The sequence below is a fragment of the Anolis carolinensis genome, chromosome 4 (assembly GCF_035594765.1).
Source record: "Anolis carolinensis isolate JA03-04 chromosome 4, rAnoCar3.1.pri, whole genome shotgun sequence".
In the NCBI taxonomy this organism is placed as follows: domain Eukaryota; kingdom Metazoa; phylum Chordata; class Lepidosauria; order Squamata; family Dactyloidae; genus Anolis; species Anolis carolinensis.
In genome coordinates this window covers 57892655-57918507 of record NC_085844.1, presented here as the reverse complement: position 1 = coordinate 57918507, position 25853 = coordinate 57892655, and the positions used below count along the sequence as shown (strand labels likewise).

At 38.3% G+C, this 25853-nt stretch overlaps 1 long non-coding RNA gene across 1 annotated transcript; it reads right to left on the bottom strand.

Annotated features, from left to right (window-relative positions):
- Window positions 1–1330: 1330 nt before the first annotated feature.
- Window positions 1331–17632, bottom strand: LOC134298899 (uncharacterized). The gene is made up of 3 exons (XR_010006018.1): window positions 16961–17632; window positions 13698–13739; window positions 1331–1494 (listed from the first exon to the last, which is right to left on the bottom strand). It is a non-coding gene; the product is annotated as an uncharacterized LOC134298899 (long non-coding RNA).
- Between the last annotated feature and the right edge of the window lie 8221 nt (window positions 17633–25853).

Genomic DNA, 25853 nt, shown 5'->3' with positions numbered 1-25853 from the left:
TATGTTATTTTGTGAGTCTTTTCTCTCTCTTTCTGGAGTTCATAAACCACATGCGCAGTCAAGAATGCATTCATCATTACAGGAAACCTTTTTGGAGTAGGGTCTTCCTATACAAAAAAACAAACTAGAAAGCAAGTGGGGTTAAAACACTAATGAATACCACAACTTCATCTTTGAAAACAAACACTGGGGGCACTAAGAATTAGAATTCCATTGCTTGGGGGGTGGGATAGGAAAATAATGAAAATTCCTGCACCACACTCTACATAACAACATAATGGATTACTTAAAGCCCATGCTATCAATGGCATCGACATTTCCTCTTTTAAGAAATAATACCTTTTTTTAAAAAAGGGGAAAAAAGAAAATTTAGGGTGAAATCAGTCTTAGCATGAAAATAGTGCTCACTGCAAATTCTTAAACTGTTTGTTAAAATTAGTTTCTTCTAAGCTTTACAATTCAGATGACAGTCATATATATCAGAGTGAAGGAAACATTGGTTCATCTAGCAGGCTCTTTGCTTTCAACTACCTTCAGCAATTGTCTGTTGTTGCTGCTGATGTTTAATTTTTATTTTTTTAAGCAAAAGACCAGGCAGAACATAGTGCTGAATATCTCATTAAATTTAAAAATTATTCAAATGCCTGGTTAATTAATAATGTCAATTACAACTACCATGCCAGACTACACAGAGAAGCAATTGAAATCCACAAGCATGTGGACAATTTCAACAGAAAGCAGGAAACCATGAAAATGAACAAAATCTGGCTACCAGTATTTTAAAAAACCCAGAATCAAGACAGTAAATAAAGAACAACACTCAAAAACAAGGGAATTCCAGACAAGAAACATTCAGGGCCAGTTAATCACTTCCCAGCAAAGGATTCCCCCAGGCAGGAAGCAGCCAAGCTTTGAAGCTGCAAGGCTATTCTAATGAAGGTGATCAACTGCAATATTCATACTTGCCTCAAACAGACAAGAGTTCTTTCTCCCACCCTAGATGTTCCACGGATATGTAAACCCCACTTGCTTAGTTTCCAACAAACCTCACAACCTCTGAGGATGCTTGCCATAGATGTGGGTAAAACGTCAGGAGAGGATGCTTCTGGAACATAGCCATACAGCCTGGAAAACTCACAGCAACCAATAATGTTTTCTTCTGTATAATTGTTTAATCCGTATGATTCTATTTAGTGAATTTACTTCCACAAAAAAAAAACACATTGCTGAAACATGACACTTTTTCCAAGTACAAATTTTAAGAAGCCATACATTATTCTCAAGTGCCTATCCTGTAATCAAAAGAAGAATAAATGAAAAATGACAAACATTTTTATCATGTATGTTTATTCCAGGTTTCATGAACCTTTTATACAAGAAACCTTTTGTAGATGCTATTCCATCACTATCCCAGGTCCACAGTCATCCATTAATTGCCACTTCTTTATTTGCCCAAAAAATAATGAGCGGGATTTAGAACATCAGCATAAATGTCTGTGAAATAAAAAAACAAAAAATAAAAATTAGCAAGCAGATGGATTTCAATGTTATGTTGTTCACATATTTTAAAAGGTCCAAAGTTTCCATCTGTATTTAATGTTTAAAATAACATTCAGAATGTAGAATTCCATGCAAATTCTTCAAGGTCAAATAAGGTTTAAGCATGTTTGCTTCATAGCTTTCCAGCAGATACTCACTTCCTGTATTACTTTTATCTTACAATACTATTTCATGCTATTATCTGCCAACAAACAAATGTACAAATCGTTTTCCAATTTTTTCCCCACCATGATTATTTATTCTGTTCAGTGATATGTTGTTATTTTTAGGAAAAAAATACCAGCTGTGATCAAACCTTCGGGTATTGATATCATTCTACATTTTTGTTCACTTGCTTGATAGCAAAGAGTTTCAAACATTGCCAGTACTGAGCTTTGTGCCCATTTTTAGAAGGCAACAGAGTTGGAAGATGCTGTCAAAGCAAGTAGGTTAAGCTTGACTAATCAGTCTTACCTAGCTCTATTAATAGGAATGACAGCAATGTTAGTCTATTACTCTTTAAAGGGCTATCTCTAGGGAAAGGTATCTGATCTTCCACTGTATCCAGCTTAATGCTGGGATCCTAAACACTCATGCAGTGATTTCCTTCATAGTAATTTAATGAAATGTAGCTTAGTATTTGCATTCCATCAGAGAATTATTATATCAAAGGCCACTTAAAGCCACGTAAAGCAATTTAAGTGGTTCCATTTTATTGGCATGTGATCTTTTTCTTTTGTCATGTAAACCTTGAATAGGTTGGTTACAGAGAAGAGGTTTTCTTCTACAAAGGACAGTCCTCTGGTCTATAAGCTGCTGGAGGTCAATCCTCTTTTTGAAAAGGTCCAGTATTCAAAGGATTATTCAGTCCAAACCTGATTCAGTGATAAAAATATAGGAGCATATCACTGTTCTTGAAACTGCCTATCCACACTTAGCCTCTGGGCAGCAGACTTTGCATGTTGGAAGGTTACCTGGTCTTAGTCTTCCCATCTGGATGAAATGTGTCGTAGTTCTGTTTATATATTTTTAAAATCATGTATGCATGTATCTTTACATTTAAGTTTGCAGATGCAGTAAAAAAAAAGACAGCTCTGCCATGTACAATCTAATATTACGATAGTGCCCTAGGTGGAGAATATATACCATAATTTCAGGGTGAAGAACATTTTGAAATGCTTTAATATAAAACCAGTCTAATAAACGCTGTCCACATCAACACCAATAGAGCATGCCCTCTAACTATCCTAATTTGGCAAGGAGGGTTCCACTTAATCCTTTGACACCCCACTTTTCAGCTGTTTTTAAAATGTGCAAGTTTCTCTCTCTTTCTTCCACTGCCCCCCTTCATTTGTTTAACCTCCCCTCCCATTTAGCATAAAATGTGATCAAAGTGCAAAAGTAGGAGATGGAAAGGAGGAGAGTGGTAGACTCTTGCTCAGGCAAAATCAGAACCCTGCATCCTCTCCTTTGTTTGTTCCTTTTCATTGATAACTTTAGCAGACCATGTTCTGCTATAGATTGGCCATTTATCTCCTAGTTCTCATTTGAAAAATGTGGCAATATCCAGAATGGGCCAAAAATGGTCCCTTTGATTTCTATTTTTTTTTTTACTTGCACACTCGGGGGGGGGGGGGGCATTCAAATGTGTGACACACACACATGGAATTGATTCTGCTGAGGGGGACTTAGAGCATATGCAGAGTGCAGTTTTGTTAATGTTAAAAATTGCTCGGTGCAAATGTGATTCTTGCTGCCTGCATAGAGAACAGCTGTTGCAAAAGTTTTCTTGTTTTTTTTTTACCCAAATCGGGATTTTAATATTATTGTGTATATTGACTTTTATGACTGTTTTTAATCATGTTGAAGTTTTACTGCTCGGTTTAATGTTTTATCTGATTTGTGCTGTCGTGTCTGGGCATGGCCCCATGTAAGCCGCCCCAAGTCCCTCCGGGGAGATGGGGCGGGATATAAGAATAAAATTATTATTATTGTTGTTGTTGTTGTTGTTGTTGTTATTGACAGTTTGTGGTAAGCCGATGTAGGAAAGCACTGTTCCATCAAGCAGAGTAAGCGACTTTCGGCTGCAGGCCCTGGCAGGCGCAGGTGCTCTGGGTCTGCACGCCACACTTTTTCCTTGGAAAGTGCCTTTCTGGGGCTGCATGGTAGTGGAGCAATGGAAGGAGGCTCTAGTCCGGGTGGCGGGGGAGCGATGGAAGGCTCCACAAAAAGCCATGATGAACAGCAAATGGCAGCAATAGGTGGCTTGATGGAGCAGTGCCGCCGGGATTGAAGCCAGTTGAGATGGAGTCCAGCAGCACCAGGCAACAACAGCAGCCCCAGCCAGAAAGGCATCACAGAGCCCCAGCAAGGCCACCGTCAAACTCAATGAAGGGCAAGCCATGGCAAGCCGCCAGCGAACACAGCACATCCCAGCCCCGTGCCAAGGATCCCACCATGGGTTCACCCCTAACTTTCCAATGAAGAGATCTCAGCAGTGGCTAAAGGTAGGTTTCCCAATTGAAGGGGGAAATGGCAGCGAAGCCTGCTAGTTTTCACCCTGAGCGCAATTCCTCTTCTCTCCTCTATCTCTGTCTTGGAGCTGTAGCTGTGATGCTGAAAAGCAGCTTGGAGCCAGTACCTGCTCCTGCCTGCTTTCCTTTCGAGTTTATTTTCATACTGGGAGGGGCCTTCCCATTCTGTGTTCCCGAAGGAACAAAAGAAACGAAAGAAATGGGAGAAATGAATTCTGTATACATGTCTAGCATTTAGTGTGTATAGAGGATGTGACCGAAACATGGTGGGCGAGGCCAAGGTATATTATAAAAGTATTTGCTGCCACCATTGAAATCATATATGAGCAATGGTAAATAAGCACAGGCCCCCTATTTATGATGATGAACAAAAAAACACACGAACACTTGAGGTGAAGTTAAAAACAGAAATATGAACAGAACAGAAAGGTTGTGTATTGGTTTCAGTAAAATAACAGGTTTTGCTTTAACAGAGAAAGGTACTTTAACTTGAGTTGCTTTAAAAATATGTTCACTCACACAGGAATATAAACATGCTTTTTAAACCTTTGAATCTTCTCTCTTGAGGCTCTAAACACAGGCACTTTAATGCTTAGAGGCTCACTACAATCCTTAGCACTTCTCCCTGAAGGCTAATTTAACTTTTCCCTCAAAGAGGTTTCTCACTAACAGTTCCCAAAACCTCCCTTCCTCTTCAGAACTCCCTATCTCCTCAAAACTCCGATCCCTATCTGAGTAACTTTCCTGCTGAATAGCTCTTACTGCCTCCCTAGCTCCTCCCACCTCCTGTTGCTAAGCAATTCCCTCCAATTTCATCAACCAATCACACTGCACTTCCAGATATGAAGCTGCCTAACTCCTCCCCCTGCTTTGCACCCAGTCCAGGGTGTGGCCATTTGCTTTCTTCCAACAAGAGTTGAGGCTGTCAACTTCAGCCAAAATAAACTGTTGAAACTGAAACTATGGCCTGTCTGTCTCCTTGCTTCAAAAGACAAGTTGAATTCCACAACACTACCATCTAAATTTATCACTCATGTAGATTATATTCCCTCCACAATAATCCCAAAAGCCTATGGACAACTTGTGCAAATCTCATCAGCCTTAGACAATATATTCAAAGGCCACAGACAATGGGAATGACAATCCAATATTTCTGGAAGCCAAACTTTTCCCAATCCTACACTAACCATGATGTCTGGCATTTCACCAGCTGGGTTTAAAACAGTAACTGTTTTAAAATATGACTAAATATGTATTTAGTAGAGGAAATTACCTTGCCATACTTCCTTTTCAATATTTATTGTATTGCTTTTGGAAATCACTTTTTCAGGTTATAATTTAAAATAACATGAAATGTGAACAAATCAAAATCTCAGTCTGAGGAACTGAGAGTATGTTAACTGAAGACCAGGGGAAAATACTAACAATTACATTAAAATACAGGGAAATGTAAAGGATGTCAGGCACATTAGTGGGTTCTGTAACATCTCATAATCCAAGGATTTAAAAGAAGCCACATTCCAAGGATTCAAGCTGTTTCTCTGCTACAGTGATTTTGCTGAGTAGTCTTTTTTGAGCCCACATTGTTTCTAATTGTGAATAAATAATCCCTAAAGGAAGCCAATTTTGACATGCTATGTTCATGATATTTGCCACTTTGGTAAAATGTTTTCCCCCTTTTAAAGTTATTGAAAAATTCCAATGTGTTTGTGGAACATAGCAACAGTAATCCACTGAGAAGAAACAATTGCAACTTTGGTATGTAGATGTTATTTAATGAATGGAAAGCATGGAAATCAACAAACTGTCTAAGGGAGTGTTCACTTACAAGGCTACAAACACTGTTTCCATTAGAAAATAGTGGCAGTACCAAATTTTGGTAACACAAGAACATGCTTTCAGCATGGCAGCACAATTGCTGGGGAAATTTTTGAAGGGCAATTCACACAAATGATGGCAGTCCTTTAAACATGCTGGAGTGTAAAACCTGGCCCAACTACACTGCCCTCCTTCCATTCATAAGCCAGAGAAGATAGAGTAGGTCCCAGAAATTTCAACATGTATCCTCTGAATAAACAAATAGCCTTCGATACTTTTGAACTGTTTCTTCAATTCACTTTGTTTTAAATTGATCAAAGTGTGTGATTGTTAGCTGCCTTGAGTCCTCATAGGGGAAATGTGCGGTATAAATAAAGAAAAAAATGAATAAATAATATAAGAAGACTCAATGCAAAGACCTAACTGAGGAGTGAGCAACAATCGCACGGGGGCAATTGGAAGACCCAGGATCCTCTCTGGACCACAGTTCAAAAACAGTAAAAAAAATAAATACCAGAATTGACTGAAAATCCACTTTTTGTTTTCTGGTGCCATTGTAATATTAATTTGGCAGAGCCAGGAGATACACAACTTATTTCCATGTAAAAAGTACTACTCCTGGAAGCTTCCAAGAATAGAAAAAAAATACTTTGAGGGCAATTCATTTTTTTCTGGAAATGTTGAATGCCACCCAGACAGCCCTGGCATCATATGTGACCCATGAGCTACATTTTGCCCACTATGAACTGTGCCTAGTGTTCTGTCACAAGTGGCCAGCCAGTTATCTACAGGAAGCTAATAAGCAGGACATGAGTGCCACATCACCATTCTGTTTGTATTGCCCTTTAGTACACTTATAGGGTAAAGGTAAAGGTTTTGTCCTGACATTAAGTCTAGTCGTGTCCGACTCTAGGGGTTGGTGGTCATCTCCATTTTTAAGCCGAAGAGCCGGCATTGTCCATAGATGCCTCCAAGGTCATGTAGCCGGCATGACTCCATGGAGCGCCGTTACACTAATATTAAAGGTTATATAGCCATCGTGACAAGAAGACAGGAATAGTCTCCATCTTCCATGAATTTGTCCAATCCTCTTTTATAGCTGCCCAAGCTGAATGCCACTGCTACGTTCTTATGCTACCCAATTCCAAGTTTGATTGTGTACGTGCTTTCAAGTTGCCTGTCAACTTATGGTTCCTCCAGGAGATTCATAGGGTTCTCCTAGGAAAGGAATACTCAGGGATGGTTTTGCCAGTTCTTTCCTCTGAAATATAGTCCACAGCACCTGGTGATATCTAAGCATGTGCTTTGTATTATGGGTCTAGTAGTTTGAGAGAGAGAATTTGGTAATGGAATTGCTTCCAAGCCAATCTTCAACCTTAAGTTAAATTCTTATAGCACCCAAATCCTAGGCAATTTTCCAATATTACGGTCATGTTGCATATTGAAGTACTTCACTTTTTGCCTTATGAATTGTAACCCTAACATCTGCACACATGAATTACTCCACACGTAGCCACTTGGGGTCACAGTTAATAAAAAGCTAGTAACAAATTTACCCTTTTTCACCACACACTGTGAGGTTATTTAAGTAATTAAAAGAGTTCCTATATCAAGGAACAAAGGCTCCCTATGACAGAGGAATGTGTTGTGTTTGTAGATTTTTCTCTTCCAGTAAAGTATCCAGGCTTTGAAAAGGAAAGAGGACAATTGTCTGCTGGGACCAGGAGTCAGGAAGTCTACCATCGGCCCTTGGCAAAGTCATCATCTTGATCTGTGCCGGCTGACCCCTATAATTCTGTTTTATTTGTTTGTTTATTTTGCTCTTTCAATCAGTTTCCAAATCATGCCCATAAAATGTATACAACAATGTATCTAAAGTTGTTGTTAGGTCTCCAAGGTTCATTCTGCTTATTTGTTGATTATATGATTAGATCATTAATCTGAAGGAATATTTTAATTTGACATTATACTAAGGCGAATCCAGAAAGATAGTTTCCAAATCTTTGTTTACTGTTCTATAGTTCCCTTCTTCAATGTTTTTGTGTCATAAATAAATAAATAAATAAATAAATAAATAAATAAATAAATAAAAGACAAACACCATGTGAGAATATATATGAGGGTTACAAATAGAAGATGTTATAATCTAGATAGGATTTCCTAGATACTTCTATGAATAAAAGCCTTGCTTGGAAGAGTTAAAATGTATGCTTGTTTATTTCTGAACTTATTTTGTTTCTGGTATGTTACATCAGTGAGAATGAAAAGGAAATATACAAGAAAGGCCTTGCCTTCAAATAATTTAGTGTTTCCTCACAATTACATTATTTTAAATATACCATAGAAAACTTTTTTAAAATTAAATATGCAATCTAACTGAAAAAGTTAAATTAAAAGGTAAGACAATATTAATTCATATAAATGTTTTTATAACAGTGGAGGTGTTTCTTTAAAGATTATTCAGAACGAGCAACCATATCATAACCACTTGACCGATGGGTTTGCTATATTAGCAATGGGTTGAGTTCTTTCAATTCTATACTCGCAACAGAATAAAATGCCTTTACAGACTATGCTATTTTAAAAATGAACTTACTGTGAGTATTATTGTATCCTTTTTGCATATTAAATAACGTTGTTAAGCATGTTGTATGTTCCATGTAATGACGCAGAACTACCTTCAGCCACTATGTATGTTCCCTTTAGGATCCACCTTTCAGTAATATAGTACCTACACAGAAAAAGAGTACTATATATAGACCACATGTCTCAAGTGTTGAGCTTTCTTATAAGTGAGTAAATAATGTGTATATTTACTAGCTTGATATTTCTAGCTGACAAATTTTATGTTGATGTTAATAACGTGTAATATTTTCAGACCCAGCTACCTGATGAAGGCTCTTTGAGTTGAAACCTGTTGTGAGTGATGGTTGGAGTCTGCTCACGTGTAGTAAAGAAACCAGAACATTTACTATGCAAGAATTTGGAGTCTACTCATCTGTAGTAAAGACACAAGAACTATTACTATACACAATAAGAGGATTTTTTTCATCTTTTGAGAAAAGAACTAATAATTTCTTTTTAATGTGAATGTAACCATTCTATGTTTTACTGACTTTATTTGTGTTTGAGTGTATGTATTGAACTTCTATATGTTTAAATGCTTTTGCATCACTGTAATTAGTGGATAGTGGTCTTTCTAGTTCTAAGGGTACCCATTTTCTTTTTAAGTATCTTTTTATCCCATCCCATGGGTATGTATGAAAATTGATTAGTGGAGAGATGGATGTCTAATTGTGGATGGTGGTCACAAACTGCCAGAAGTATCTGGGTCTATGGCTCACATCATTCTTTACTCAGTTAAAACAATATTGGTTCCATCTAATGATTATACAGTACAGTATATTATACAATATATGGGCCAAAGATGACCAACATTAACTTGTTAAAAATGGGCTACATCTTTTTTTTGTAGAAGGAATAAACTTGTAAACAGTGTACTCTTCTTATCTCCTACAGAACCCTTTATGGAAGTCTGATGGAGATCAAACACAAAAATAGTTCAGTGGCATGAATGTCTTCTCCAATGCATCCAGAAATGTCCCCAAGCCACAACTATTGTGCTGCTATTTATTACTATTACTATTACTATTACTATTACAAGGCCCTTGAGAAGCCACTGCTACATGTGGAACATGGTGTTGTGCTTCATGTTTCATGTTGAAATAACAGGTGCAGAATTAATCACACCTTTCTAATGTATCCATACAATAGCCACTGAGGTACTATTACAGTAGCTTCCAGTCCAATGATTGTTTTTAAGCAATACATTTTCTTCCTTCCGCTATTCACGTGTTCTTGAAATCATTAACAGGTTCTTTTAAAATTCTGTTCCAACATGACTTGATTCTTCTTATATTTCATATGCGTTTTTATGTGCTGAGGGAAAAAGAAACCTGCTAAGAATAACTAATTAATCATTCTAGCTTCTTTTTCTCAAAACAGCAAGGATTTTTACTCCACATCCAGACGAGGGATATTGTAAAACTGGAGTTTCTTCTTTACCCATATGGTACACAGAATCACAAAGTTGGTATGTTACATCAGTGAGAATAAAGGGACATCCAGTTCAATCCTCTGTCTTGCAGCAATGCATGAAGCAGATAGATTCAATCAAGGAAGCCAAGACACTGAGTTTGCAAGGGCTACTTGGAGATCTTCCCAACATAGAATCTTGTCTTAGTATTGAGATAGTGCTCTTCCTCAGTGATTGCTAATTATACAACCAAATTGTTGTATTTGCTGATGATATACAACCAAATTGCTGACGTTAAGCAAGAATTTTGGATATATTAATCACAGGTGTCAAACCCATTTTAATTGAGGGCCACAAGCCTACTAGTTGCACTCAAAGGGCTATGGAATTCATAGATGGAGAATCTGTGACTATAGAGGGCATGCTAATTTTTTTTACATAGTGTTCAGTGCTTTTTAGTTTTTACCTAATTTGGGTCCCCAGATGTAATTGAGCAACAACTCCCATCACTTTTGATTAACCGCCATGCAGGCTGGGGATGATGGGAATTGTAAACCAACAGCACTTATGGCTCTGAGGTTGGGGAAAGGTTAAAGAACATTTTGAAATCAGACATCCCATCTACAAGCCTTGTATCTAAATGAAAACCACACTATATTGACTGAACAAAGCAAACTGCAGCCTCCCAGATGTTACTGTATTACAACTCCCATCAGCTCTAGTTCATGATGTCTTTTATGTGGGAGGTCACATAAAAGGACAGGGTGGGATCCATTTGGCCTGTGGGACTTGGGTTTGACACGTGTATTAATACATTCGTCATATTGCATATAAAAATTGGTTCTTTCTTTTATACACTAGTAAAGGGATATATATTTATTTTGAGTAAGCAGGTATCAAGGACATGGCTTAAAAATATAAAACAAGATTCAATGGTACAGATATCCCATTGCACTCTCTGTGGCCCTTAGAACCTATTCCAGAAAAGTTTCTATGCTTTAATATAGGTTTATGGGTTTCAAAGGGAATTCCTGATTCTAGGACAAGCCCAGCATTGGATGCTGGCCATTCTATAATAAAATATACTCAGGAATTTCTCAGGTTACAAATAAGAAGCCGAATTTCAGGTGGTCATCCATTAAAGGGGATAGTTGCAGACTCTCCCTTTGGGCAGTGATGCTGACTGGGCCAAAAGGATAAGACAAATCATTAATCAGTGAGAACAGAAAAAAGAGAGAGTAGAGATTTTCATGAAGAAACATGAAGGCCTGTGCTACTTTTCCAGGGAAAATGTGAAGTACCTGTGTTGTTTGCATAGCAAATTTTGCTCCATTCCTGCCAAAATCTATCATTGCTATCCATCTTATGTTTTAAGGATTATGCCATGGCTGACATAAGGTGAACCATCAATTAAACAAGACTGATCAAAAGACAGCATCACATACCTATTCATTACCAGTTATATATATTTTACCTTTGAAGATGTTACTGGAAAGCTATTCACCACCTTACGCTTGGCATAGCTTTCATTATCTCTATGTAAAATGTGTACTCACAGCACAAAGTGTGTGCACTAGTGGCCTAAGTGGGCGGAAGATGAATGAAATAATTGTAATACATCACCTAGGCTATTCAACTCAGCAAGAAAGGCAGATTGCAAACTGGCAAATTGCACACTCTGTTTTCTCCACAGTCCTTTCAAATAAAAAATGAAGAATGTAATGATATTTTTTTTAAAATGGATAAAGAAAACAGTAAATAATGGGGGAACAAAAATGTCTTAAGTTTGAGCCAAACTCTTGGGCAATCAATTGAAGGTTTCCAATGACAGTCATAAATGTTGACTGGAGTTCTCTGTTCTTAATATCCTGTCACTCAGTGCTGACAAAAGTGTGTCTACATTCAATGTTAACTTCTGAAATGTTGGGTAACTCCAAGCTTCTGCTATTGAAGGAGCCCTAAGTTTGTTACTTCCCCTCTATGTTGTCTTGTCTCTTCCCAGCAATCATTGATAACAGAAGAAAAGATACCAAGGTGGGATTGTGCTAGAGGTCTGCACACAACCTATTTGCTCAGATTATCTTGGAGACATCCCCACATCCTTTTTTTTTTGGCATCACAGTTGAGCAGCAGTTAGATTAAAATCAAAGCATCAAAGAGTTACTTCTTTGCAGTGCAACTCCCCAAATCTGTGGTCCTGGAGGCTGTATTCTGAGAGAATAATGTTTCCATCCTCAAAATAAATCAGCCCCTGTATGCAGTATTTTGCCACAGAGCTGCCATAGATTAACCCCGTTAACCTATTTGATTAGCCTATTTGTAATATCCTGGTAACTGCAGAGCAAGAAGTGAGTTTTTTAAAAATCCTAAAAGGAAGGCTTTCACTGTTCAAGCAGCCAAACATCATGTGTTACTACAGCAGTGGAGTAGAAGTAGTATTGATTTATTTTGTAATATGGATGAGGCATGACTGAATTTGACACCAACTACTTCTGTTTTTAAAAATCCCATTATCAACAGTGCTTAATTTCAATGAAATATTTATTTGCCAAATAAACTTATTCATCAATTCTTTCTTTTTAGTTGCATTTTATTTTCCTTTTGTCTTTGCCTTTAATATTATATTAGCTAAGCTGCAGAAAATTTTGCTGATCGAAAGGTTGGCAGTTCAAGCCCAGGTCAAGGGGAGCACTCACCATCAGCCCCAACTCCCTGCCCATCTAGCAGATCGAAAGCAGAAATGTGACTAGATAAATAGGTACCGCTTAGCGGGGAGGTAATAAAAGGCACCCGAGGACATGCTGAGGATTCGATTGGGAGGACTTCCAAGGACACCATAGCTCCTCAGCATGGAAGATGGAACAACAGCATCCTCCCATGGCCAGAATCGAGCACAACCTCCAAATGTTGGAAATTGAAAAGACGGGAAAAGCCTTTACCTCTGTTTATGTATTGTCTGTCCTTTTAAATTTTATAACAGCATTGAATGTTTACTGTAGATGTGTTCTGTAATCCACCCTTAATCCCCTCGGAGAGATAGAGTAGAATATAAATAAAGTATATTATTATTAAGTACATTGTCTAAAAAGACAGAAAGAATTCCAGTCAACTCATGTCAAATAAAAGTTTAAATAAGCTAAATGCATAAACATTTTTGTTGTTTTGTGTGCCTTCAACTTGTCTTTTCACTACTTATGGTGACCCTGAGGTGAACCTATTATGGGGTTTTCTTGGCAATATTTGTTCGGGGGGGGGGGGGCTGTCTGCCTTCCTCTGAGACTAGGGCCCACTCTATACTGGCATATAATATAGTTTGAAATTGCATTTTATGATCAGTGTAGACTCATATAATGCAATTCAATGCTGTTAAACCTACTCAAAGTTAGCTAGTGGGTTTCTGATTAGGGATTTGAACCCTGGCCTCCCAATGTCCTAATCTAGTGTCCTAAGCCAGAACACTGAGCCATGCTGATCTTTTAGGTTCTCACTATTGCTCTCCTCTGGGTTTTCTGTGCTTTGATTGTAGACCAGGAAGCATTTTTAAGCTAACACACTCATCATGTGGAAAACAGTGACTTAACATCAAGCCAAAATAGAGTCCGTTGGAAAGCTTGCAAATATTAATAGCAAAAATATGTTTGTAAATCAACTACACCAAAGTCTTATATCTGGAGTGCCGCTTAGGATTTAGTTGTAAAGCATCCATTTGTTCCTGTAAGAAAGAGCTTTGCAATTTATGTTTCCAATTTTAAAAAGATTCCATAACTCACCACATGCTTTCTGTTTGAGGGAAGATCAAGGAAAAACAATTCCTATGATAAATAAAACACAGATGAAATAAGTTTTACCTTCAAGTTACCTGTCAAACTGCGTCTCCCAGAAAACCCTTGTGACCATGGCCAGCAGTCTTGTTATCTAGAGGATTCTGGAAGTGGCAGTCAAAAATTATGTTTTTCTAAATCAAAATAGATAGACAAGCATCGGTATCCATATGCTGTTTCCTAGATAAGTGATAACGATGTGCAACTTGATGTATACATGCTTTACTTTGCTGGATCTTTTAGAAAGAAGGGGATGTGACACAATTGGTAAATTCTATGGACTTGTCAGAAATCTTCTGCAGGTCTACAATAAGATATGGTCAGAGATGGGGGTCTCTCATAAGTAGCATGGCATTCCAACTAAATCCTTCTACAATATCCCAAATTCTACTCATTTCTCCTGTCTGTGCACACATTATGGATCCACAACATCTGTGCTGATGTGAGGGAATTTGGCAGTGTTTCTATCTTCATCCCTGAAGTATAGCTTGATTGAATTAAAAGTTTACTGAAATACATTGAACTGAAATGTTTTTCTGTGGCATCTATCCCTGGTTGGTACTTTTTTGTTAAAGATATAATGCCTAGGTACAAATCTATTCTCTTAAAGCGAATTATATCTGTAATACACAATACAGTGTTCCTTCACTTATTGCTGGGGTTAGGTTCCAGGACCACTCGCAATAAGTGAAAATCCGTGAAGTAGGGACGCTATATTTATTTTAATATTTATACATTATTTTAGTAGTTATACACTATTTTAAGTCTTTATCAACCAATCGTGTGTTGATAAATCTCCTCCTCATCCTCCCGTTGCCGCTTGGGCTCCCTTTCTCTTCCTTTGGCTTCTCCTTCCTTCCTTCCTTAGCCTGTAAATTGTAATTTAATAGTCTTTTAGAATTTATTGAAAAACCGCAAAACAGTGAATCCGCGAAAAGTGAACCACGAAGTAGTGAGGGTACACTGCAGTTGCTTCCAGTATTTGTAATAGCATACATAAGTTATTGCTAATATAGTAGTGCAGCTATGCAATATTATGACAGTGACCGCAGGCTTGGCTCAGCCTCACTTATTGTTCAGTCCAAAGATGAATTGCACATTACGGATAATTAAATTCAGGATCAGGTACTTGTAAAAGATAATGCTATGCATACACATACTACAGTTGTCAATGGGGCCATGTTGAGATGAATTGCCCTTTACTTGGCTAGAACTATCCCCAAGTTAATGGCCTGAGGAACAGTGGAAATCTATGGCAGATCCACTATAAACAATGGTGCAGCACATAACGGAGAAAGGGGGGTTGCTTGCCGGGGGGACAAAAACCTTCTTTCACTATGGAACTGATTGAAGAAGAGGAAAGGAGAGCCATTCTAACAAGCTTTCAGTGTTTTGTTTTGTTTAGAAAATTATAATTGCTAATAGCAAAAGATGGAATGCAATCTGGTCTGTGGGCAGCTTAGACAACCAAATCAACTCATTAGAATTCAAAAAAGAGTCTGGGACTTTGAAACACTTTCCTTTGGCTCATCATACAGGTTTCTATTTGTCTCAGCAATGAGGGATGACAAGAGCCTACACTAAATTAATATTTTTTTTTCATGCCTTTGAAAAACATTTTGAAAAGTGAAATGCAGATCCTGGAAAACTGATTAATGGTTTGAGCATTAGACTGACTCTGGAAACCAGGGTTTGAATCTGCACTCCTCTCTAGAAACCCACTAGGTAATTCTGGGCAACATCATCATCATCATCATCATCATCATCATCATCATCATCATCATCATCATCATCAATCTTTATTTATAGACCGCCCTATCTCCCCAAAGGGACTCAGGGCAGTTTCCAACAATATGGCAACCATTCAATTCCAAAAGAAAACCATACAAACAGTTTACATCAAGACAAGGCACATTAGACAATAAAAACAACCTAACTGTAACTTAATAAACAAAATGATGACAAATAAAATAAAGACTAAAAATGAAAAAAGAAGTAAAAGTAAAATAAAAACATCATAAAATACAAAAGCCCTGATAAAACACACGATACACACACACACACATATATACATCCAAGTACATCTAAACTCCATCAGGTGAGGTTCAGGAGTCCAATGGTCAGGGGTAGTAAAAAGGACCTAATCGACTATAAAAGGGCTGAGCGAGGGGTAGTGCAAACAGCATATCGTAAGTCACACTCTTTCAGCTGCAAAAGGAAGGCAAAAGCAAACTGCCTCTGGGCAAAACCTGCTTTAAAACCCTGTAATAGGTTTGCCTTGGGATTGCCATAAACCAGATACTTCAGATTTTGCATAGCCAAGAGCTGTCTCTAGTCATTTAGTTGTCAGTCATGTTCTTCATGGCCTAAATATCCTAAATCCACCTTATTCCTTCTGATTTGGGGATAGTCAGCTCCAGTTAGTACTTGGATGGGACTAGATGGTATAGTCTATATCCAAAGGAAGTAAATGAGAAGCCACCTCTGTGTGTTCCTTACCTAAGGAAGCCCTATGAGATTAATGGGGGTCACCATTAAGTTGACTTGTCTGGACTACAACTCTCAGCATCATGGCCAGATTAATGTTTCCAGGCTAAGTTCACATTTTTAAAAAGTCGCGTCATGTTGTTTGAGGTGGGATTTGAAGCAAATGATATGACATGACACAGCCATATTGGGAGGAAGTTGCACAAGGAGAAAGAGCAGCAAGGATGGAGATTTTAAAGGAAAGCAATTGTAAGATAGTGGAAGGATGATGAATGTATCAGATATTGGGTGGGAGGGGTGCACTCAGGCCTGTTAAGTAAAAAAACTTTGAAGATAAGAACTGGAAGTCAGTGCGAAAAGTCAGGGCAGATATACCAGGAGGGGAAGTCTGAGATCAAAGCAATGACAGAGATTAATACTTTTGGCTTCAGACTTCTGGATAAAAGTGATAAGACAAAGGCCAGATGGAGGAAGATTAGTGTTTGTTTTGTGCCTTGCAATGAAGCTGATTCTGTGTATGTGTGGATAGGAGACTTTTGTTCTCCTGGTTATCAGTTTAGGCTGAGCTAATCTTTCTTGTTCTACTTATCTTTTACTCCCATTTAGCAGAATCCTCTTCTGCCAAAAACCCTTTAAACAAAAAAGCAAATATATAAAACAGCAATCCAAGCAAAACTATAAGCATTAGACGCGCCTGTATTTTTGTCCAGAATTTACAAATTTACCTTGACTTTAGATCATCAAATAATCGAATGGATTCTCTTGCTCCTGTTCATTAAGATTGATTCCATAAAAGCCAAGAGCATGCCCAATACTATTCCAGTAGATTCCCACACACAAGTAAATATGAAGTGTCCCGATTTCAGAGAAAACAACATCCAAAGCTGTAAATGGAGATTCTTAGTCTTTCAATAAACTTGACTAATTTGGTTTTGAAACGGGTTCTGAAATATATAAACAGATTCATACAGAAAGAGAGATAGGATATGTTGCTATTTCAGAACAATATACAGAAACTGGTAGAATAAAATATTTAAGTGTTTTTTATGATGGGCTATTTCAAGGGCTGTTTTTTGACATAAAACATTGATGTTACTCAAGGCTGCCCAAGGCATTTTCCTTCCTGAAAAACTAGATTCTGGAAATAACATTACATGTAAGGATGTTTGTGCAATACTTTATTACGGAGACAATGAGAGTACAATAATGTTATTGCTGCAAAGTAATAAATCAATTGGTAACCATTACATTTTTCACATAGCAAACAATGGCTGATATCCACATTACACATGTGGGGCCAAAAGGCTATGTAGATGTATTCTGCTAATAGCAACAGAAACAATGTTGTGCAGAAAGCACCTATGTTTATTTTTTAAGTGCCATTTAGGAAATAATTTGGGGAGGTTTTTAAAGTCATTTTTGTTTGTTTTAGGTATATTTTAGGGGAAAATAAAAAAGGAAAAAGTTGCATGTTGCTACCCTTAAAATGATGATTAACAAGTAAATGATCATTAACAACCAATGTACTCTATTTAAAAGTGGATGATTAGTGCCTAAATAATTAAAAACTGAAGAAAATAATTTCTCAAGCTCTTGGAAAAGTAGAATAGTAAATCTTCCTTCTTTTGCACAGTGTTAAGGTGTTGTCAAGCCACTGCATTCAAAGGCATTCAAAGAGACTTCATGCAAAATGTATGATTTTATTTTTGTTTTTTAAAACTTTTTCTGCTTTATTGAAGTTTTGCAGTTCCAAAGTCGCTGGAAGCTCCAGGAGGACCCAGAAGCAACTGTACCCCAAACTATATCAAAACCAAACCCTTTAATAAATGTACTGAATGATATTTTGTGTAATTTGTATTAATTGTGTCTTACATTAATTCCTAAGTGTATAAAGTTAAAATCAAATGTACTATGAAGGCATCAATTGACCCCTGTTAACATAAGTTCTTGGGAATGGAGATAGCCGAGCCATCAGGAAATATCCCTTCTGCAATCCATTTTGAATATGTATACAAAAGAGTGTGTGTGTGTGTGTGTGTGTATATATATATATATATATATATATATATATATATATATATATATATAATATCTCTTTTGTATATATATGAGAGATAATCTCTTCATCACCAGGGTTGTGTTTATATCATTTACTTAACCAAATGTGTCTGGAGGCTTATAGTTCACATGGATGAATAGCTGTCAAAATGTATAAAATGTCTTCAGTTTTTCTGTGACTGTGTGCTTGTACATTTTCAAACAGTGACTTGGTTCTTGGATCCTTTTTGGTCAAATTGTAATAAACTTTTGTAGTTTTCCTTCAAACCCACTTTGTTCTCTGTCTTGACTGATCTAGTTAACAGAAGCTCACTGGGCACAGATCCTCTTATCTGTGGTCCTAGCTGAAATCTCAACAAAGGTACATAGACACCAAAGTCAGAAATACTATTTTGGCTAATGATACAGAAAACCCTGTAGCAATTCTGGAACATGGCCATACAGCCTGAAAAACACACAACAACTCTGTAGCAGTTCTCTGCATCCTTGGCAGAAAACAAAACAAGAGCAAATTAAGTTATATGGTGTACATGTATGATACCTGAACTGTTTTGTTTGAGGCAACTAAGGGACTCAGTCTAATTTTAAGCCTGGCCAGGATGACAACCTATTTTTCTCTTCCCAAACTGTATCCACATGATGTGTGAAATTATATAAAGAAGACTTGTGTGTGTGTGTACGTGTCAACCTTGATACTGATTCCCCAAAGGTGTAGTTTATAACAATAGCTTTTCATGAAACATGGGCCTATACAGTACTGTTTCTGAAATTGCAGTAAATAGTAGAGGAAAGGGGACGTGTCTAGGTATCACAAGAAAAAATGCACCAGCTTATTCTGTATTCTCTTAATCAGTTCTGTTCAATTCATAGTAGCCTATGGCAAAGCAGCAGGTAATGAGGCATTAGTATACCAGAACTTGAAATGTTTTTGATTCAAGGTTTGTATTACTAAGTTATTTTACTGAACTTTGGGGTGGGGGAGTCATCACTGTCAAGAATGGAAATAGAAATACACCAGACGGGGCTCCCAGTTTCCCTTATTGGCACAATGAATGGAATCTATGACACTACTTGAGTGAGCTCTTTCCCATATATTAAAGACAAATTTGAGCCATCTGTAATGTATATATTCAATGAGTATAATCTATATTCTGAACATCTGGAGGTTGCTAATGGTGCAATACTACCATTATAGTTTGGTGCTAACAGGCAGAAAAGAAAAGAATGCCACTTACTATGCTACTACAGAAGTGGATGAGGAAATGCAATCTGAAAACTAAACTAGACTGCGGCTTTTCTGATGGATGAGAACGAGAGAAGTTTTGGCCTTTGTTATTATTTTGTCCTAATCAGTGCTATTCCACTGTTCTTATACACTAGTGTGTGATCACTTTCTTGTCAGTGGAGTGGTGAATCCCTTCTGGATTTAGCCTCTATTTTAAAAAACATCCAAAGTTCTGGATTATAATAGATCCAGCACCTTGAATAGCTCCTTTCAGTCCCCAAAGTGGATTGCCACCCCATTGACAGGGAAGCCGCCATTGTTTTTGTTAACATGCAAGAGTGCCACTATTTCAAATCCAGCCAACAGACTACTACCATTCTCAGAAAGCATGGTTTGAACATGTTGATGGTGGTTATTAGTGTTATGCTGAAACATATCTGGAGGGGTCCAAATTATAGGAACAATGTCAAGTGAGCATGCTGCTTCTTTGCTACCACTTTAAGTAGCAATACTATAAGCAAGATAGATTGTGCATCAGGTGTGTGTGTGTTTGTGTGTGTGTGAAATCCAAGATCATTTTAGTACCCAATGATTCAAAGCTCCCTTTCTCACCCTTCCAGATCCCATGGAGCCATCCTGAAGGTTTCTCATTTTTCCTGAGCAGTTTTTGAAAGAGGACTTGAGAGAAGAAGGGAATTTTCCTCCTCCTGGTTCCACTGGTGGCAGCAATTCCATTAGTGAAATAGCCTTCTGGGTCCTGGCCAAAGTAACTCATCCCCCCCCCCCCTATTTTTATGTCTTGCTCTTTTTGAAGTTTTTTTTTTCCAGCTTCCTCATCATTATTCCAAGATAATCAAGCCAAAGAAAACTAGAAACACTTATTAAAGCAGTTATACTAGCCAGGAAAGTAAAGCATCAAAGACTTAGTATTTTCATAAACAGTAATTTACATAAATTACAGAGTCATTGATGAAACTACTGTATGATCAGTTTCCTGCTTAAATGGCGTATAAAACCTCCACATACTTTTTGATTATCTACACTACTCAGTTCAAGCATTCCAATAACACTGTAACTGCCATGGCTCCATTGTTTGAAATCCTGAAACCTGTAGTTTGTTGTGGTACTTGGAATTCCTTGCTAGAATTCTCACGTTGCAGTTTAGGAAAGTGCACTGGGAGTATCAAACTGATATAACGATACAGTACAGTCAGTGCTTATTGGCTGCTGATGTTAGAACCTGTCACTTGGCAGCACCTGACATTTGTTACTGATTTCAACTTATACTAGTACCTAGTTGTGTAGCGAGGATCTTATACAATCTGGATGAAAATTAAATGGAGCTTACTTTGGGGACTTACTTCCACGTAAACTCACTTAGAATTGAGCACCCCCAAGTTCTTTACTGTTTTAAGTATATGGAATCAGACAGTGAGCTATTTTGTGAGAAAGAATTCTTGTTCAGCTGGAGAACAGTCAGCTAGTTAACAATATGTAATCCCTTTAAAGCTATTCTTTTCTGTTTTGCTTTTTATGGCATGTGGACTGACATCATAAATGAATCATTATGTTTAAGAATGTGTGCAGGATGATATCTTTAAATACATATTTTCTTTGAATACCGGTAGTATGCATACGTGCAAACACATTCACCAATGTCCAGTTTACTGACTTTCAATTTATTAAGAATCCAGGCAACTGCATATATTGTCAACAAACACTCCACATGAGGATGTTTTAGCTCTCTGGTAACCCATGGCTTCAGAGAACTTCTGTAATATAATGATGGTTAAGCAATATTGGTGTATATTTTATACCAGTCCAATTCTGACACATTTCTGGGCAAAACATAATTGCTCTTCTCTCTAAGCTTCCAAAGCATCATTATGTCTCCACCATTTTAAGAATTATTATTTTTGTGCCTCCCATCCCCTTGAGTATTTAACAAATCTTGAAGGGAGTCTTTTTGTGGATTGTGTAATGCCTAACATCCTGTAAATGCTGTAAACATTGCAGCACATTTGTTTGCAATCTTTTATAGCTATTTAGCCTACATTTTCTTCACATTATGAGTAATTTTTCCCTAGAGAAATTAAACCTTTGATTTCTTTCCAGGTAAATAATGTTTGGAGCCTGCGTAGATCAGAACTACAGAAGACCAGGGATATTACTCAGACTTACAGTCTTGTCCTGGTGGAAAGAAATGGCAAACCTCCTCTGTACAGTTCTTGCCAAAACACCATTTGATATGGTTGCTATAAGTCAGAGTTGACTTCAAGGCACATAACAGCAGCAAAAAGAAATAATGTTAGCGGTGGAGGACATCCCAAAATAATAAAGAATGAAAAGGCCAACAATAATGGCGCGATTCTCTTTTAGGCACATCAAATGGGTGGAGAACCACCATTAAATATAGCACTGTCAACATGCCCTAAGGAAAAAAAATGCAGTTGGCAGCTTATGAGCATGAACGCTACGGACTAAGAACCTCAGCATATTGAGGTCAAGAAGCATATTTTCTGCGCTTCTCTGTGCTGCTGTCATGCTGCCATCTTGGAGTCCCCCAAAGCCCATCAGATGACACATTTCCCCTGATGTCCCTTTGTTTCTTGGCCTCAGTATCATCATAATACTGATAATACTGATTTTCATCTTCCATTGGTAGGGATACAGAAGATCTCGCAACATCTTCTGGCTTTCAATGTCAATTGCCAATAGGGATATGCAATTTGGGAAAAACCCATGTCATATTTGGTGCTCTCCCCCTCCCCCATTCTGTTTTTAGGGAACTTCCCAAATTCAGGAGGAGTTTCTGTTTTCATTACAGAAAGATTGGGTCTATTGACGCCAATGGAAAACCTTAGAGGCTAATTTCTCTGTCATTTTAAGGCATATCAGCATGAAACCTGTCTAACTTGTAGGCCACATTTACAACTGTAAACCTTCCAAGTTTCAGAACATTTCACCAATCTGCTGGTTTTTGGGAATTTTAAGAAGTTTTTACCATAACATTTTTTCCAGAAATAAAACACAAGAGTGGGTTCTGAGAGCAGAAATCCCAAGCAGGCCTGTAGCTGGGGGGTTCAACCCCACCTCCCAAAATTTTTCAGATTAAAAAAAAACTGGTTTACTCATGAATTTTAACTGGTTAACCAAATCCCCATGCTAAGTCTATGAGACATAAAAAATTAAGAGTCCCTTCAGGCACTATCTCAAACAGATATTGACAGGCCTGTAGCTGGGGTGGGGTGGGGGGTGTTAGGGGTTCAAACCCCCCCCCCCTGGAATTTTCAAAACCCCTCCCAAATTTTTTTTCTGGCTACAGCCCTGGTCTCAAGCACATGCCACAAGAGAGGAGAATGGACACAGTCCACCAGGCCTCTGATTGGCTGAGAAAGAATATGAGAAACCCACACAGAGAGAAAAATCTCAACTCCCATCATGCCTCAGGAGGGAACGCAGATGCTCCTTCAATGCCCACACTGCACAAAGTGCTGCTGGGAAAGTGAGTTCCCATTTGCCTCTAGCTGGCACTGGAATGGTGGGGGGGGGGGGGGCTTCAGAAAGAGATGGAGGAGGCTGCTGGGGAAGAAAGAAAAGGAGGAATCACAGCTTGCCTGATTTGCAAGGCTGCCACATGGTTCTCTGCCTCAGGCAGAGTGCCACTCAGCCCCAATAGCCCCATTAGCCAAAAAGATGCAGCTGCTCTGATCCATATCAGCTAGATCTTCAGCTGCCCACAGCTAACCTTGTTTTCATGCATTTGGCAGTCGAATCCCCCAAATCCCTAGAATTTGGGACACCAAAACAATTTGTGCACACCCTTAGTTGCCAACTCAAGAATATATATCCCTAAAGAGAATGATCCCAGACTACTGGTCTGACAATAATCCTTTAATTCTGAAATAGCACCATTCTGGAAGATCTGTCACCAGAAGCCATGTACTGATAGGCACCTAAATAGGATTACATCTCAGATTTTCTACTCCCTCCAGCAATGCTCTCTTCTTCTTCCAAAGCTGTTTAGAAGTCTTGCAGAACTGGTATGCAAGCCAGCTCTCCAAATATTCAAATCTTGACAAGAAAGAGTTGGTTACAGCACCTTCTATGTGTGCCCCAGGCAACCATTTGACTGCACAATTGAATGGATTTCAATGATAGCAGATGCATATTGCTCATGGTCACTCACAAACACACACACACACAACTTGAAGCTGGCCTAAGTCCTCAGAAATTTAAATTTAAAGGTAAATTTCAGGCAAAAATGGATATGATAAAAAAAACCAAGATGGCAAGGACCTAACAGAAGCAGAAGAGGACAAGAGAAGGTTGTGAGAATATACAGAAGACAACAAAAACTCTTTCCTGGTCAGTTCAGTCCCAGTGAACTGGGATTTGTGAACTTGAGAATCTTTTATATTTTATTTTATTTTTCTCAATAAGCATCTCTATACTTACACCAAACTACTTTTCAATTTAACTGACCATTTACTCAATTTGGAGAAATTCTTTTGGAAGGCCTTGCAATTTTTTTGGTAAGTAATGTTGCAGCCCAGACCCCACCTTAGCAATCAATTTTCATTAAAGGCCGCCTGGACGCTGGGCAGGTGATATGTGCACACTCATACTGTTGCTGTGATTATTGCCACAGCAGCTGCCAAGTTAGCTATTTAAATTCCGCATTCCAACTTTGATGTGATAATGGCTTTCCTACCAGATTTCTTCAAGAAGCAGTATGGTTGTCTGGATTGCATCTGAGGAAAGAGCCACAGGCTCCTTGACAAAAGAAAGGAATGTCTTTTGAGAACCCAAGGGAACATTTCCATTAGGCTCAGTGCTAAACTACATGTTATGTCCAGCGTCTACTGAGCATATGAGAGCACCCTTTCCCTTATGTCCAACTAAGCACAATTAAATACAAACTAAGGAAAAGATGTGCCTTCTTCATTCCTATTCCACTCCCTAGCTATAGCATTGTATTTCCTTGATAACCATGCTTCTTCACTAATTATCTAGAACTGATGTTAAACCTTGTTGTTGTTTGCATTTAAGTCATTCCCCAACTACTCTAGCCCTAAGGCAGTGGTTCTCAACCTGTGGGTCCCCAAATGTTTTTGCCTTCAACTCCCAGAAATCCTAACAGCTGGTAAACTGTCTGGGATTTCTGGGAGTTGTAGGCCAAAACACCTGGGGACCCACAGGTTGAGAACCACTGCCCTAAGGTCACAGGGTTTTCTTGGAAATATTTGTTCTTTTCCTGAGATTGAGAAACTGGAACTCACCCAAAGACATCTAGTGGGTTTCATTGCTGAGTGGAAAATCAAATCCTGGTCTCCACAATCATATTGAAATGTTCAAACCATTGCATCATGCTGACTGTGTGTAATTTTGTATTTCTTACTCTTCTTCAAAAAAATCTAGAATTCACAAAGATGTATGGGCCCTAAAGGCTATGGTCTCGGGACCCACAGTCCAAAGGGCCTTATCATGAAGAAGAGTGACGGCACTGCCTCAGATGGGGTGGGAGGGATGGGCAACATGTTGTGAGACTGAGCTGTGTCTGATCCATTTGAATGTGGGACAAGATACTGTTATGTTTCCAATGTTGAAACTGCTAACCCAGTCAGATTCTGTACATAGAATGGGACTGGGTGCCATCTCCTCCACTGCATCTAGCAGCAAAATGGCTTGTGTTTTTATTGTGTGGAATGGAAGTTGTGTGTGTGTGTGTGTGTTCCTTCAAGTTATTGTCAACTTATGGTGACCCCATGAATTTCATTGGGTTTTCTTAAGCAAGGGAGACTCAGAGATGGTATTGCCAGTTCTTTTCTCTGAACAATAGCCCATAGCAACTGATCGTTGTTGAACTTGTCAGAGTTTTATAAAATATTAGCTCATTCAGATGGTAAAATGCTAAGTCCATGTACTGATTCACAGTGACTAGCAAGTGCTGATTCACAGTGACTAGTAAGTGGCAGATTTAACCATGAATGTAACATTCATCATAGGCAGCCATTATGTGCTAATTGATGGATGATTGCTGTTGGAGGATTGTTGGAGAGAGAGAGTATGAGTACATCTGTGTATGGCTATAATATCTGTACCGCTGCAATCAAAGAGAAAGTCTTTCTATTGGAACGAACCTTTGTGTTGGCTGTGTGCTTTTCCTGTACATTTCTCCCACACCAAGTCTGCCTAGATAGAGTCAAATAGAGTTGCTTCCAGCACTCTGCATGGGTGTTAGAGCCTAACAAAACTAACCAGAGCTGACTATGTTCAGGTGGGATCTGGCGCCATATGGGTTGATGTTGTGTGCCTTCAAGTTGTTTGTGATT